Below are 16,171 nucleotides of genomic sequence, written 5' to 3' on the forward strand. Positions count from 1 at the left end.
AGGTCAAAATGAGGAAAGGGAAAAGAATGAGGCAAGCCGAACTCTGTAAATCTTTAGCACCAGGTATGAAACCCAGTTTTCAATAACTTTGGCTACGAAGAGTTTGTATCCACACTCAGTTTTCAATCTCAGGATCTCAGCTCAGAAATCGCTGTTTTGCCAAGTTTGGGAGAAGAGAAAAGTATTACGTGTTCTTACCTACTGTTTCCATTACCACCCCCAGGCCCCATTTCCGTGTCTGTTGTTGGGAAGTTACTGACATCACCACTGCCTACGCTGTCTTTTCACACTGATATTGCCTTCTTTGAGGGTTATTTAAAAGTCTGATAAGTTGCCCGAGGAACTATCTCCTGTCACCTCCATGCAGGTAACACAGTGATTCAAAACGTACTTAGCAAACAAGAAACTATAAACACAGGACAAACAAGGCACCACCACAACTTGGATATCATGCTTTTCACCATGAAAAGCAAGAACTATCATGCCAGCTTTGTTCATTAGGAAAATTGGGCTGTTTATGGCAAGTGACTTAAAATTTGCACACCCATCTTTGCACCAGAGCATCTGAGAAGTGAGAGCTGCCTCCTTTCCATCAAGTCTAGAATGGCCAGGTTAGTTTACCGGTTGGGAACTGGCAGCCCCCCTCCCCCCGAATAAAAATATTAGTTGTCAATATTTAAAAATTCGGAGGTTTCACATAGAAATAGAATTTCTGGTTTCTTTGGGATTAAAAAAAAAAAAAAGGAAGATATGACAATAACGGGCCCAGGGGCCGGCTTGGCAATGGCTGAACCCTTGGCTAAGCCCCTGCTTTTCGAATACCAATGGCCCCGGCGCTCTGGACCCCCAAAATCATCTGAGTTTTTGGCCTCTGGCTTAATTTAGTAAGTCATCAAAAATAGATTAGTCACCTGCTTTGAGCCAGATACCGAGAGGTAGGATATGCACAAAGCAGCTTACCCATCCATATCCCCGTGGCTCAAAATGTTCTGTGTCAAATAATCTACTCCAAATAATACATCGAGAGAGTGTGTCCCTCGCTCCTTACGCAGCAATTCTTTATTTTTTTTCTGGCTCAACACATTTCTACGGGTGACTACCCCGGCATTTGCAGGATGTTCTCTCTACTCCTGAACTTATACTCTCATGCAAGTGAATGGTGGGGACGTTATGATAGGGCTGACCTAGATTCCGCTCAAACGTTTACAAACCACAGTTGGTTTCTTTAGCAATTGTTAGGGCGACATGACTGGGCCGTACCAGGGAGGCACACAGCACGACTGAGAATCAGATCGTACGGATTTCTATAGAACCGGCTTACGATGAGTGAAGACAGAAGGGTTGTGTCACGACCAATATTCAGTGACACGGTTGGGAAGATGATCTAAAAGTAGACTGAGATCCAGGTATTCTCAGGGTGTGGCTTTTAAGACAGTTTTTCGGGCTTCCCTGGTGGCACAGTGGTTGAGAGTCCGCCTGCCGATGCAGGGGACACGGGTTCGTGCCCCGGTCCGGGAAGATCCCACGTGCCGCGGAGCGGCTGGGCCCGTGAGCCATGGCCGCTGAGCCTGCGCGTCCGGAGCCTGTGCTCCGCAACGGGAGAGGCCACAGCAGTGAGAGGCCCGCGTACCGAAAAAAAAAAAAACATAGTTTTTCAAAAGATCATTTTGAGAAGACAGCATTTTATTTTATTTATTTTTTTGGTGTGTGGTATGCGGGCCTCTCACTGTTGTGGCCCCTCCCGTTGCGGGGCACAGGCCCCGGACGCGCAGGCTCAGCGGCCACGGCTCACGGGCCCAGCAGCTCCGCGGCACGTGGGATCCTCCCGGACCGGGGCACGAACCCGTGTCCCCTGCATCGGCAGGCGGAATCTCAACCACTGCGCCACCAGGGAAGCCCGAGAAGACGGCATTTTAAACTGCTCTTGTAAGATTCTAGGATACAGTTTGATCAATCTTCTTATGTTGAACTAACTCTCAGGAAGACGGAGGCTGACTTCAGCCTTGAGTCTGAGCTGCCCTGGCGCTTCCATGCCGAGGGAGGTCGTGGTGGCATTACTGGCCCCGTGGAGGAGAAATTACGCGGCACATAACAGTGATCAACTGCCAGGGTCTGCTGAGCGCCGCTTCTGCTCTTATAAACCCCCCAACCAACCAAAAACCCAAGAGCTATCCTCTGAGACAGAGCTTCCTGTGCAGGCGGTTTATTAGGGGGTTCTTCTGGGATCAGCACCCAGCGAAGGAGAGGGAGGCGGAGGCGAGGGGAGAAAAGGGGGGCCGAGCAGAGGGAGAGCCAGGCTACCACGTGGTCCCACTGGCAGCCTCGCTGGTCCTGCGGGGTGTTCTGAAGACAGGATGACCCTCACTGGAGCAGAAGGGGTGGGCCTCGATACCCTACATTGGTCAGCTCTGGGATGGGGGCGGTGCCTTGAGAAGGAGGGGACTTAGGGGGGTGGCACTCAGCTGAAGTCATCCCCAAAGCGGGCCAAGTGACAGGGCAGCTGGGGGACAAATCCATTATTCTTGAAGGGACCTGAGTGTGTCACTGTGTCCCTCAACCAACCAACCAATGAAACAGACCCAAAGTCAACGAACCAGCAAGACCCAAATTCAAAGCTCTGCACCCTAAGCTAATCATCTGAACTTTCTCACAAATATGACAGACTTTAAACTGGACACCATGAAAATACGACTGATTCCACTCCAAATCATTAGCTCATCTCCCCAGGTGAGGAACTTCTAAAGGAATATATATGGTAGTGAACTGTAGTACACTCGATAGTTTAAACTTTCAGCGTAAACCGGGTCAATGAAAACCTTGAATATTGACTCAACCGTTTCCCTCCTAGGAGTTTATTCTAAGGAAATCCTCAGGGGCTGTGGGCAAAGAGTTAGATGCAACTACATTCCCTGCAACGTTCTTTATGCAAATAACACATTAGAATAAGCTAACCGTCCTATCAGTGACCAGCTAATAAATATGCCGAATCAATAAACTATAATCCCACTCACACCTCACAGGAAGGAAGTGAAAACTGCTTAACAACATAAAAAGATGTTCACAACTTGCTGTTAAGAAAAAAAAAAAAAAGCGGGTTTCAAAGCAGTGTTTACTGTTGTGACTCCATTTTGGTGAAAAGAAAACACATGCATGTTAGTATTAAAGAAGATTGCAGTGTTTCCCTTCTTCGCTTCTTTGGACTTACTAGAATTTCTACAACGCACATTTATTACTTTTGCAATAACAAGACGGCTTTTCTCTTTCCCCTCCCGCTACTATATGTGCTATATCAATGGTCAAGGAAACCATGGTTAACAGATACACTAAGTAAGGTGGAAGGTTAGAGAGGAAATCTACTCCTTTGTTTGCACAGCAGTCTGGTGTCATGAATTTTAATTCGTTATGCACCATTCCCAAACCTGGTATTTTTTTTTTTAACATCTTTATTTGAGTATAACTGCTTTACAATAGTGTGTTAGTTTCTCCTTTACAACAAAGTGAATCAGTTATACATATACATGTTTTGGTATCTCTTCCCTCTTGCATCTCCCTCCCTCCCACCCTCCCTATCCCACCCCTCTAGGTGGTCACAAAGCACTGAGCTGCTCTCCCTGTGCTATGTGGCTGCTTCCCACTAGCTATCTAATTTACGTTTGGTAGTGTGTATATGTCCCTGCCACTCTCTCACTTCGTCACAGCCCACCCTTCCCCCTCCCCATATCCTCAAGTCCATGCTCTAGTAGGTCTGTGTTTTATTCCCGTCCTACCACTAATCTCTTCATGACATTTTTTTTTCTTAGAGTCCATATATATCTGTTACCATATGGTATTTGTTTTTGTCCTTCTGACTTACTTCACTCTGTATGACAGACTCCAGGTCTATCCACGTCATTACAAATAACTCAGTTTCATTTCTTTTTATGGCTGAGTAATATTCCATTGTATATATGTGCCACATCTTCTTTATCCATTCATCTGTTGATGGACACTTAGGTTGCTTCCATGTCCTGGCTATTGTAAATAGAGCTGCAATAAACATTTTGGTACATGACTCTTTCTGAATTATGGTTTTCTCAGGGTATATGCCCAGTAGTGGGACTGCTGGGTCGTATGGTAGTTCTATTTGTAGTTTTTTAAGGAACCTCCACACTGTTCTCCGTAGTGGCTGTATCCATTTACATTCCCACCAGCAGTGCAAGGGTGTTCCCTTTTCTCCACACCCTCTCCAGCATTTATTGCCAAACCTGGTATTTTTAACTCATTAATATTTTGGAGTGCCAACTGTTGGAAGAATCCCATGTCTTACTTAAATACCTTTAAAGACAGGGATTTCACCAGAAAATATTTATTTTGCTTTTCTTTGATAAGCTCTCCTGCCAGCCATCTTTATCTGGTGAAAAGCCCAACTCATCAGCTGTATGGGCTCAACCAGTCTCCACGGAGTCGAGGTCATGCACTGGCCAGCGCAGGGTCCTGTGATTCTGTCCGGCTCCTCCGTGTGGGTCGCTAGGCTGAGCACTGCCTTAGTGTGAGCAGACCTCACGTGGCACATTCTGCAGGCTCCAGAGTGTGGCCACCAGAGAATATCTGATCGTGGGGGGAAAATCTCCCATCTGGGTCTTTCAAATGTTCCCAAGGGTGATGCTTTCTCAGAGCAAAACGATCAAGTTCTTTCCTCTCACTGTCATGTCACCACATCTACTGCTTCCTCATCTGTGTTTTTTTTTTCTCTGTTCTTCTGTCTCAGAATCACATTCAGGTCTTTTTTTTTTTCCCCTCTCCCTGGGACAGTCCTGCCCTCCGCGTCTCCCTTGTAACAAGACTGGAATGTACCTACTGAACTTTTTACCATGACTGCGCTAATGACGACGGCTATTTAATGTATAAGACCTCCCAGAGAATTTGTATTTAATCAGCAGCTTCTGGAGATCAAAGTCTCAGCCTCAATGGAAGGCATCACTAAGGGGAAAGTTCCACGAAGCAAGTCAGTTATAGGGAAGAATTCCTTGGACAGGTGGGCTCTTCTGGGGCCGGGTGTTGCCTACCTGAATATGCGATGCACGCTTTTCGAGCCTCTACATTGAGCAGATTCTTGTCTGGGCTGTTTGGCGTTAAGAACAGACTTCCACGCCTAAAGAAAATCACTCATTTGTTTCTTGTTCAACCACCATTTAACAAGGATCTACTCCTTGTCGCGCCTTCTCGAACTCCACCGCTGGGTCAAATTACACCTATTACATATTCTCATAACACTGGGAACCTCTAGTTCTTAGTGTTTATCATATTTTAACTGGTTTCCTCCACTAAACTAAGGGCAGACCAAGTCATGGACCCTGGAACACTTAGGACCCTCCGTAAATATTTGTTGAATAAAGCGTGCAGCTAAGTACCTGACCCTTCACTGCAGACACAGAGAAGAGCAGGGCATGACTCTTCCTTCAAGCACGCAGTCAAATCAATCGTGAAATTCTTACGAAGCCATTACCAGGTGTCCAGTACTCTACGAGGGGGTTCAAAAGCCTGAGCCACAGTGCCTGGCCTTACAGGGGCTTAAGATTGAAGCTTGGGAGATAAGACTGCTACTCCAGTGACGTGATAACATGCATGAGTGCCATCTGTGTCGCAGGCAGTAAGAGCTCAGGATACTGGAGGTGGAGGGTGGTAATCAGTGATGATCCTATCTCAATACCCCATTAATCCAATTACAGAAAGTCCTGGGGATTAAGTCCTTGAGAATGGGGTTAGATTTTAAATAGGTGGGGAAAGGATACATCCCTGTATTTTCTCATTACTACTTGAATAAAAGGTATTAGGAAAGTTAACATTTCCTTCATCCACTACCGTGAAGGATCGAATAAGGAGCTGCTTTTATTAAAAGACATATACAGTTTGTTCACTGTCAACAAATTTCTTTGAGTGCCTGCATCTTGGCACGGCACTGGTTAAGTGTTGGTATTTGTTCATCTCATGTCCTGGGTTTCTTGGGAAATCCTACTTTTGCTACTTCGATTTATTCCTAAAATACAAACGATTCGTGCAATACATGTGGCTACATTTTTAATATTTTGGTAAAAATATCAAAATAAATGGAACGTATTAGACAAAAGTCTTCTGTCAGTTCACATAGCCAAACTGGGGCTTGGGGAATAATGTATCCATCAGTGTGCGAGCAGAGGAGGACGCAGGGAGCTACTGTCAAGGCAGTTCTGGCAGATGGCATTTTCTGAAGACAGCTGACACAAACCTCCTATCCCACATGCTCTTGTAGAACCTTGCCATTCCCCCATCAAGGGGAGGGGTGTGTCTCCTCCACCCTTGAATGTGGGAGGGCATTTGTGAGTGTCTCAACAGACACTGTATGGTGGAAAGGACACCATATGACTTCCGAGGCCAGGTCATAAAAAGCCATGCACTTCTGCCTTGTTCTCTTGGAGCCTGGTCACCATGTTTACGGGAAGCCCAGGCAGCCCGTGGAGAGGCCCACGTGGAGAGGAACTGAGGCCCCTGGCCCAAAGCCCTGGCTGAGCTCCCAACCGACTTGCCAGCCATGTGAGTGTGACATCTTGAGTGTGGGTTCCCTGGCGTCCAGCTAAGCAAACCCAGCAGACGCCACATGGAGGAGGGAAGACACATCTCTGCACGAATTGCAGATTCATGACCAAAATACAGGATTGGTGCCGCTTTAAGCCTTTAAGTTCTGGGTGGTTTGTTTCCCAGCAATAGTAACTGGAACAACATTTCAGAGATGGCAGAAGTGACAAGGCCTTTGTAACCGATTAGACTTGGAAAGCAAGGAAGGAGAGACCAAAATGACTGACTGCTTTCCCACCCAGAGTAGGATCCTTAACGGGCAGAGTGGGAGTTAGAGGAAGGGTAGGTGAGGGGTTGAGGTTAGGATGGTGACTTTGGCTTCTTGCCATTTATATAAATGGCGTCCATCGGCGAGAGGTACATAACATCGTGGGGAGGAGTGTAGACTCTGGAGCCAGCCTGTCTGGGTTGGAGCCCTGGCATTGCTGTTTCTTAGCTGTGTGACCTTGGGCAAGGTTCTTAACTCCCACGTGCTTCAGTTTCTTTGTCGGTAAAAGGAGGATCACAATAACAGAACCTATCTCATAGGGTGGTTGTGACATTAATGGCCTATTATCTAACGAGGGCTCGGCACAGAGGAAGTTCTGGGAGTGTCTGCCGTTGTGATCCGCAGAAATGTGGGCTGAAGAATGGCCTCTCAGACATCCACGTCCTAATCCCTGGAACTCTGAACACGTGACCTCACATGGCAGAGGGGACTTTGCAGGCACAGGGTCCTTAAGGACGCTGAGATGGGAGACGATCCTGGATCGTCGGGGGGGAAGGTCCTTATAAGAAGGAGGCAGGAGGGTCATCAGGGTTGGACCCAGACATGACGTTGGAAGCAGGGATCATGGTGATATGGGGTTGTGAACCAACGCTGTAGCCTCTAGAACCTAGAAAAAGTCAAGGACACAGATTCTTGATTTTAGCCCACTGAGACTGGTTTTGGAGTTCTGACCTCCAGCACTGTAAGATAAGAAACCTGTGTGGTTTCAGGCACTAAATCTGTGGTACTTTGCTCCAGCAGCAGTAGGAAACGAATCCAGATTTTAACCTTGAGGAAGGTGGCTTTATAGAACATGGAGTAGACAGAATGAAAAGAAGATGGGTTTTAGAATCAATAAATCATCTCTTTATTCCTCGTCTCCTGACTTAGCATTGGTGGGACATTTTCTCCTTCATCTCAGCTTGTGGAGTAGCCGAAGCCCCGGCTCTGGTATGAGTACCGACTCCAGCCCTTGCTTGCTGGGGACCATCCATCAATGGGTGCCAGCCAGCGAGACCACGGTGGTTATACATGGCCAGAATCTGGCCTGATTGCCTTGACATCCCTTCTGAATGGTTGGTGCCCACAAGCTACTAGTTGCTATGAATTTCAAATATTACCTCTAGACTTAAAACTCCGAGTTTCTTCTTCTGTAAATTAGGCTCGATCTAAGTCAAAGGTGGTGGAATTAGCGTAGGTAAGTAGTTCTCACAATGTGATTTCCAGAGCAGCAGCATCTCATTACCTGGGAATGTGTTAGAAGTGCAAAATTTTGCCTCACCTACTGTAGCTGGTAGAATTCGAAAATGGCCCATTCCCCCACTTCCCCGGGGGACATGGCGGGCAGGACCATGGCCATGACAGATTTTACCCATGATTAGGTTGTTACACAGCACAATGTTTTGTTTTGTTTTTTAACTTTTTTTTTTTTTGGAGGGGCCGGGCGGGAGGTGCTGCAAACGTGCGGGATCTTTGTTCCCTGACCAGGGATCGAACCCATGCCCCCTGCATTGGGAGCAAGGAGTCTTAAGCACTGGACCGCCAGGGAAGTCCCACACAGCACGGTTTGTGAAAGGTAGATTAGCTAGGCTGAGCCCTTAATAGCTACCAGGCTCCTTCTGAAGGCAGAGATCTGATGTGTGGGAGGAGAGACCCCTTGTTGCTGGCTTGAAGGAGGAGGGGGCCACGTGGCAAGGATGTGAGTGGCCTCTCGGAGAGAGGATAGTCCCGGAAGGAAACAGGCATCTGTTCCCAGAAGCAGATTCTTCCCCAGACTTCCAGAAAGGAAGGCAGCCCAGCCTATGGCTCGATTCTAGCCTTGTGACCCAGAGCAGAGAAGGCAACCATGCCACACCCTGACTTCTGACTACAGACCTGTCAGCTATTAGCTAATAAGCGGGTGTGGTGTTAAGCCACTCAATTTATGGCATTTCATTATGCAGCTAAGAATTTATTTACTGAATCAGAAGCTCTGTGTTTTAACAAGCCCTCCAGGTGCCTGCGAGGCACGCTCAAGTTGGAGCACCTCTGGTGTCCATGAGGGGCCCACACAGCCGGGCCTGGCGCCATTAGGTGGGGTGGGCAGCAGCTGCGGTTGTCTTATCATATATTCTAAGGATCTTTCTGCTCCTTTGTTGCATTTGAAAAAGTTTTAAAAAGCACGAACGCACAAAATCTTCCAGGTGTGCCCTTTTCAGGTGTAAGATAGGACTGATCCCTGGACATTCTGCAAACACCCGACAAGGGGTCCATGCAGACTTCCCTTTTCCCCTTCAACCTAAGAGTCCAGGGCAGCTGGAGCTAATAGCCATAAAGCAGCACAGAAGGAAAGTGCTAAGGGAAGTGGGCCAGGGAAGACAGAACCACATCCCATCATCTGGGAAGCTGCCAACAGGGGCAGGTAGACCAGAGTCTCTGAAACTATCAAAGCAGGACCGACCTCCTTGGGTGGTTATGAGGCTGTAAAGCCATGCCCGGAACTCAGCACGGGGCCTGGCACAGGGGTGGGGAGTCAGGGGAACTGGTCCTGCCTTTGTCCTCTTTATCATCTTCCTCCATTTCATCCTTCTGCATCCTTCTCACTTCTCGCAGCTTTTTTTATTTTTATTTTTTATTTTTTGGACTCTTTTTTCTGATTAGTGTTAGCATGGTTTATTTTATCCACCCATTTAATTTTTAATCTATATGTACCTTTATATTTAAAGTGGGTTTTCTTATAGACAATATATGGTTGGCCTTGTTTCTTGATCCACTGTCACAATCTCTGTCTTCTAATTGGTGCATTTGACTATGGACGTTCAAAGTGCTTACGGATTTAGCTGGATTCGTATCTGACATATTTGTTATGATTTCTCACTCCTTTTAAAATCCTTGCTCGTTTCTTACCCTGCATCATTCTTTCCATCTCTCTGGTTGGTTCCTGAGTCCTCCCCCTCCCCCCACCCCCTCTACTCCTGTGAGGACTCCTACACGGTGGGCTCTCCTGAGGGTCCTGGGGCAGGGTAACATGTGCGGATGGCCCAGGACGCTTTTGCGTGAGCTTAGGGCAGCCTGTTTCTCTGAAGGCATGGCTGGGAGCTCCGCCCAATTCTCTGCAGGATGGTCCACAGACAGGACCTGGAGCGCAGGAAGGAGGGCGTGTCTTGGGAAGGATGCTGGAAAGGGAGCTCAGAAAACGCACTGCCACGCCCTCTTCTCCGAGACGTTCCCAACTTGGGTGTTAGAAATGGCCTGTCCTTCTCTCCGTCAGCCCTTCTATGGCCTCCATTTGCTTGCAGGAGAAAACCGGGCATCTTGACCACGAGTGGCTCTTGCTGCCTCTTGGTGCAGGTCCCGCCCTCGACACAGTCCAGCTCCGGCCACTGTCCTGGCTCATCGATGCTGCCCAGGCCGGTCTTTAGGTCTCAGAACCTTTATCCGGGCTGCTGTCTGCCTGGGGCATCTCCCACGTCTGCTCTGGGCTGAGTCCTACTTGAATAACAATATAAACATCACTCCTCAGAGAAGCTGCCCCTGGCCCCCCCAGACACGGGGAAGCCCTCGATTAAGTACTCCTTTTCCTTCCTGGCACATATGACAACGGTAATCGGTCTGGGGTCTGGGGCTGGAAAATGACATTCCTGCTGCTGGCCACACCGCCACATCTTGCCCGGGTCCCGGCTCAGCGACTCTCTGTTGACTGAATGACCGAATGAATTAATGACCACGCGCTCTCTGTCAACTCCAAAATACTGATCTAAAAAGAGGAATTTAGAAAAAAAAAAAAAAAGAAAAGAAAAGAAAAAGATATCTGGTAGCGCTTTCTTTTTAAAAATGTATTTATTTTTGGCTCGTGGGGTCTTCCCGCTGCGCGCGGGCTGTGCGCGGACTCCCTCCAATCGCAGCGAGCGGGGGCCACTCTCCCCCGCGGTGGCCCCTCTTGCGGCGGAGCACGGGTTCCAGGCGCGCGGGCCCCGGCGGCTGCGGCACACGGGCTCAGCGGTTGTGGCTCGCGGGCTCCAGAGCGCAGGCCCAGCAGGTGTGGCGCACGGGCCCCGCCGCTCCGCGGCACGTGGGCTCCTCCCGGACCGGGGCTCGAACCCGTGTCCCCTGCACCGGCAGGCGGACTCCCAACCGCTGCGCCACCAGGGAAGCCCCTGGTAGCTTTGAAGACTTGTAAATGAGTGAGTGAGGGAAAATCTGATTTGGGGATTCCTTTCCTTAGTCATTCAATAAGCATCTCTCTCAGCATCTTCCCTGTCCAAGGAGCCAAGCTGGTCTCCGAGAGAGAGCAGGTGAAGGAACACCGCCTTGCTCTCGGGAAGAACCCACTTTAGGTCAGAGTGAAAGGCCGGTACTCGGAACTACCCTTTAAGTCTTAGCAGACAGCAGCATGAGTGATGCGTGTGGAAGAACGGGAGCCCAGGGTACCACTGGGTGCAGGTCGGGAAGCCTTGTAAGGCTGTGCTACACGAACTCCAGGATCCATCCCTGAAGGCCGGTGGGCAGTTCGATAGATGGAGGCATTTGGTATGTGGACGAAGCTTCTTCTCCGGCGCTGTCAGCCGTGTGAGAACCACTAGGACCACCTTTCCGGTGCTCTGTGCCTGCAGTTGGGGGTGGGCTTACTGGCCGTCTGGGTCAGCAGCCCCGGCGACTTCGCAGTGGGATGTGAGCTAAACCGGGAGACGAGAGCAAAGCAGAGTCACAAGAGCAGCTCTCCTGTACCCCCGGCTTTGTTTCCATGTCAGGTCACTTCAAGTTTGCTTCTGGCTCTGGCCGGGAGACGACAGCATCACACAATGGGCTGCGTGGGCTGGCCAGCACGTGCCACTCTCCCTTCCAAAACCCGGCCGGAGGACAATCCGAACCCCGGCTTGACATTTTCCAACAAAAGTTTGTACCAGTGACGTACGGTGGATCCCCACCCAAAACCGATCTGAGCCGTGACTAAGGTCACTTTGGAAATGAGGAAGTGCATCTTGGGCTCCTTGCGGTTTCTGATGGAAGCTGCTGCACTGTGGGACACGGGTGAAAGAACATTGAGAAAAGAGATGAGTTCGCTCAGCCTGCCCCTGTGAAGAACGGGGGAGAGGAATGGATACGGGAAGATGCTTTATGTCCTAAGGGTCTGCAAGCCTATGGCTTGTCTCAGTGTTTCTCAACGCTTACACTCGCGACGCTTTAGACAAAACAGATGCTCCTGTGGGGTCCTGTCCTTTGCATTCTAGACTGTTTCAGTGACCCCCTCCCAGATGCCAGCAGCTCTCCCCGAGTCGCTGCTGCAACCCCGGCGTCGTCACCCACGGATCTGCAAACGTCGCTGAGAGGAGGATTTTAGAATTCTGGTATCTAAAATCAAGCCGGTTTGTCCTAACGTCCTAAGAACAGCCCCGGCGCGCCACACACATTCACTTAATGTCTTGTTCAACAGGAAGGAATGACCTCTTTTAATATAGAGCTCCTTTGAAACGTGTCATTTCAACTGGGTCCAAAGGAGATATTGTGCAAGCCTCAACTGCTCAGTTGAACACATGGAAAAATGTTGGGAGATTGCAGTGCATCTTGAATACGATGAAATCCCTCAGAGATGTGACATGCTCTTGGATCATTAGCAGGATGGTAAAAGAAAGTGATTTACAGAAATAAAATGGGTAACGAACATTTTGGTGACTCAGAAAATGCCTAGAAATCACATCAGGCAAAAGTTCACTCTTTCCATTAAAACAACCCCCAAACTCCGCCTAAGAACAACCTCCCGCTCCAAACATTTGCCAGCAGGCTGAGAACTTACTAAATTTTGGCTCTAAGAGGAAATGACATAAAAATACTGACTCGATTACTTGTTCACGGTTTCTTCCTTTCCGTTAGGTTTTGTTTTGTTTTAAATGTAAAAAACGTTTTCTTTGTTTCACACTAGGCAGGCTTTCACTTAAAATCATTTACTGGGATAATTGAGCATTAAATTATTTGAAAGATCCCAATAATGCTGCTATTATATTGTCAACAGGCGTGGAACTACTGTTTATTTTAGAAGCAGATACAAAGAAGGTGCTACACATGTGAACATGAAAGAAAAATCGCCCTAGCTTAAAACTGTCTTTGTAGCGTGAAGATAAACACAGGGCTCTCAAATACTTTATTGTAACTCTCCAGCTCAGAAAGTAGAAGTCAGAGGGCATAAGCGACACCCACCGCACCAGGAACTGAAGAATAGGAGGAAGCGTGTTCAAAATAGCGATGGGTTTTTCCCTGAGATGTGTATTTTATAAGAAACGTTCAATTCCATTTTAGATATGGAAACAATGTGTCTTTCCCACTAAAAGGGGAAACAGGAAGGGTATAAGTAGCTTGTCCCATTACTATGTCCTATCTGGAAAATTTAAGAGGTGGAGAAATGATTAGTCATAAGTGCATGACTTGTTAAAAATGACTTTCTGGATAACAGGGACATACCTGCATGAATGAACATTTCCCACAACCTCTGTATTGGGATCCTTGCTTTTGAAAGTGAGCAAGACAGCGGATTTTGGTGGCGGTGTTTTGTTTGGAACCCAAAGGGTCATGGAAAGATTTCCACCAGGCTGCAGCCACGCCACCCCCAGAACCAAGGGGCAGCGGTGTCAGGGAAGGACTAGGGTCCCCAGCACCCGGGCATCTCAGGACCCGAGCCCAGGCATGGGGACTCTCCCAGCACACCCGAGAGATCGGGCCATTTCCAGTGGAGCCAAGAGAAGAGCTTTCATGGGTGACCTATTATCTCCACAGTTCTCTCCTCAGCTGCTCCCTGCCGTGTAGGCAAATACCCTCTAGGAGACAGAAAATTTGGAAACGATGGTCCCAGCGGAAAAAGTAAAAACCTGTCATGAAGGGGCCAGGAGAATGAGAGAAACTAAGTACCTCTCCCACTGCTACGGATTGAATTGTGTCCCCGCCAAGTTCATATGTTGCAGCCCAAACCAGGAGAATGAGAGAAACTAAGTACCTCTCCCACTGCTACGGATTGAATTGTGTCCCCGCCAAGTTCATATGTTGCAGCCCAAACTCCCAATGTGATGGTACTAGGAAGTGGGGCCTTCAGGAGGTGATTAGGTTTAGATGAGGTCATAGGGGAGAGATTCCACGATGGGACTAGGGTCCTCACAAGAAGAGGGAGAGAGACCAGAGTTCACTCTCTCTTTGCCACATGAGGACACAGCATCTTGAAGCCTCACCAGCAAGGTGCAGAGGGTTCTCACCAGAGCCCGTGTCGTGCGTGCACCTGATCCTAGACTTTCCAGAATCCAGAACTGTGAGAAATACACGTCTATTGTTCAAGCCACCCAGACGATGGAGTTTCGTTTCGGCAGCCCGAACTAAGGAGGCTCACTCTCACTTAGCTTTGGAACAGGACTCTGAACCAAAGTCTATGGATTCTAAGCTCATGTTCTTAAGAACTGCACTTTATCACTTGGTGAGAAACACTGAATTAAGACATTCAATGTGCTATAATTACAGGGTGCCGTTTGCTTTCAAAGCTACATATGAAATTTGTTTTGCATGGTTAGATATGTGCTGGAAGATTCAGATTTCTGAAACGAACGTACAACAGTCGAATCAGTTTGCTTAACAACATGGCATCTCTCTGATTTCTGCAAAAGCTCTTTAATGACCTCTTAAACTGGGAAGGTGGAGTTTTCAAATTTAAACTTGGGAAAGTGCAGGTTTCAAAAGGGTAAAAGTGATCAAAAAGGTTAAGTCAGTACCTGCTCAGGATTTAAATTCTCTGCAATACTGAAATGTGTGAAATATGAGCATAGAACTTTTTTAAAAAAATTAAAGTATAGTTGCTATACAATATTATATAAGTAACAGATGTATATATAGTGATTCACAGTTTTAAAGGTTATACTCCATTTATAGTTATTATAAAATATTGGTTGCATTCCCTGTGTTTTACAATATACCCTTATAGCTTATTTTATACTAACAGTTTGTACCTTTTAATCCCCTACCCCTACCTTGCCCCTCCCCCGTTCCCTCTCCCCACTGGTAACCACTCGTTTGTTCTCTATATCAGCCAGTTGAGCTTAGTACTTTTTAAATGGCTTTATGGAGATATAATTTAAATATCATTACGGTATTTTTTTTAACTTATTTATCTGTTTTGTAAAAATTTTTGGCTGTGCTGGGTCTTCGTGGCTGCGCGCGGGCTTTTCTCTAGTTGCGGCGAGCGGGGGCTACTCTTCATTGTGGTTCGCGGGCCGCTCATTGCGGTGGCTTCTCTTGTTGCAGAGCACGGGCTCTCGGCAGGCACGCGGGCTCAGTAGTTGCGGCGCACGGGCTTAGTTGCTCCATGGCATGTGGGATCTTCCCGGACCAGGGCTCGAACCCGTGTCCCCTGCATTGGCAGGCGGATTCTTAACCACTGCGCCACCAGGGAAGCCCCCCATTACGGTAATTTTTTTTTTTTTTTTTTTTTTTACGGTAATTTTTATATCCTTGTCTTTATATTGCGATAAAACTGATATTTTGCTTAACATCATGAGAAATAATGTTTTAACTGAAAATCTTTATTCATGATCATTTATAAGGCTGTTATGAATGTCTACATCTCTCAGTAACTCTACTCATGTCTAGTGCAAAATGGGCTGGCAGAAGAATGTTAAATTCTGTTTTGGTGCCACCTAAAGAAAACTTCCTTCCAAGTTTATACTGTAAATTCAAGCGAAAGGCTATCACGGTACAAAGCAATTACAAAGAAAGGCATGCTTCTCCTCTCTGCGCTTATTCTGTAGGCTTGTTTCTTATTTTGTGTAGGTTCCGTGATTTCGCGGACTTGCGCTGCCAACAAACTGCCTTGTGGTCAACAACGAGGAGAGGGACGGTAAGATTTCGTTTGCTGGATGCCGGGATATGGCCAAATCGTCCTGTCTGAGGCTCCCCGTCATTTGCCTTCTGTGTTCATGCTCTCTCCTGTCTCCCTCCTACATGATGAAACGAAGCCGTGTGTCTTCGGCCAATGACCAAGGCGCCGTGTCCACGCCTGCTCCGTTTGGGTCCTGGCGTCTTCTGACTCAGGCTGTCAGTGGCTCTCAAAGGTACCGGGGGAAAGTCGAGTCAGATGGCCAGCAGCCAGGGTTATGGGCAGCCTGCGTTCAAAGAGGCGAAATCTGCCCGAAAGCGCTTTCTAGGACAGTCTATAACTCTGTATAATGATTATTTTTATTTCTTCATAGCAGTGGTCACTTTTGCACCTGGTGGTTTAGGTGAGTTTGAAGATGCAGCTACTCCACGATGTGCTGTGGTTGCTCGAAATCAGTATTAGTGGTGGGCGCCTAAGACCCCCAAAGGACCAATTGTGGAGGTAAACGT

General features: G+C 47.8%; 1 protein-coding gene across 1 annotated transcript in view; it reads right to left on the reverse strand.

Moving 5' to 3' along the window:
• The window catches only part of RCAN1 (regulator of calcineurin 1), a 95,937-nt gene that overhangs the window by 17,329 nt on the left and 62,437 nt on the right, over positions 1-16,171 (reverse strand). The gene's annotated exons all lie outside the window — the stretch shown is intronic.

Source organism: Kogia breviceps, chromosome 5, assembly GCF_026419965.1.
Source record: "Kogia breviceps isolate mKogBre1 chromosome 5, mKogBre1 haplotype 1, whole genome shotgun sequence".
Taxonomy (NCBI): Eukaryota; Metazoa; Chordata; class Mammalia; order Artiodactyla; family Physeteridae; genus Kogia; species Kogia breviceps.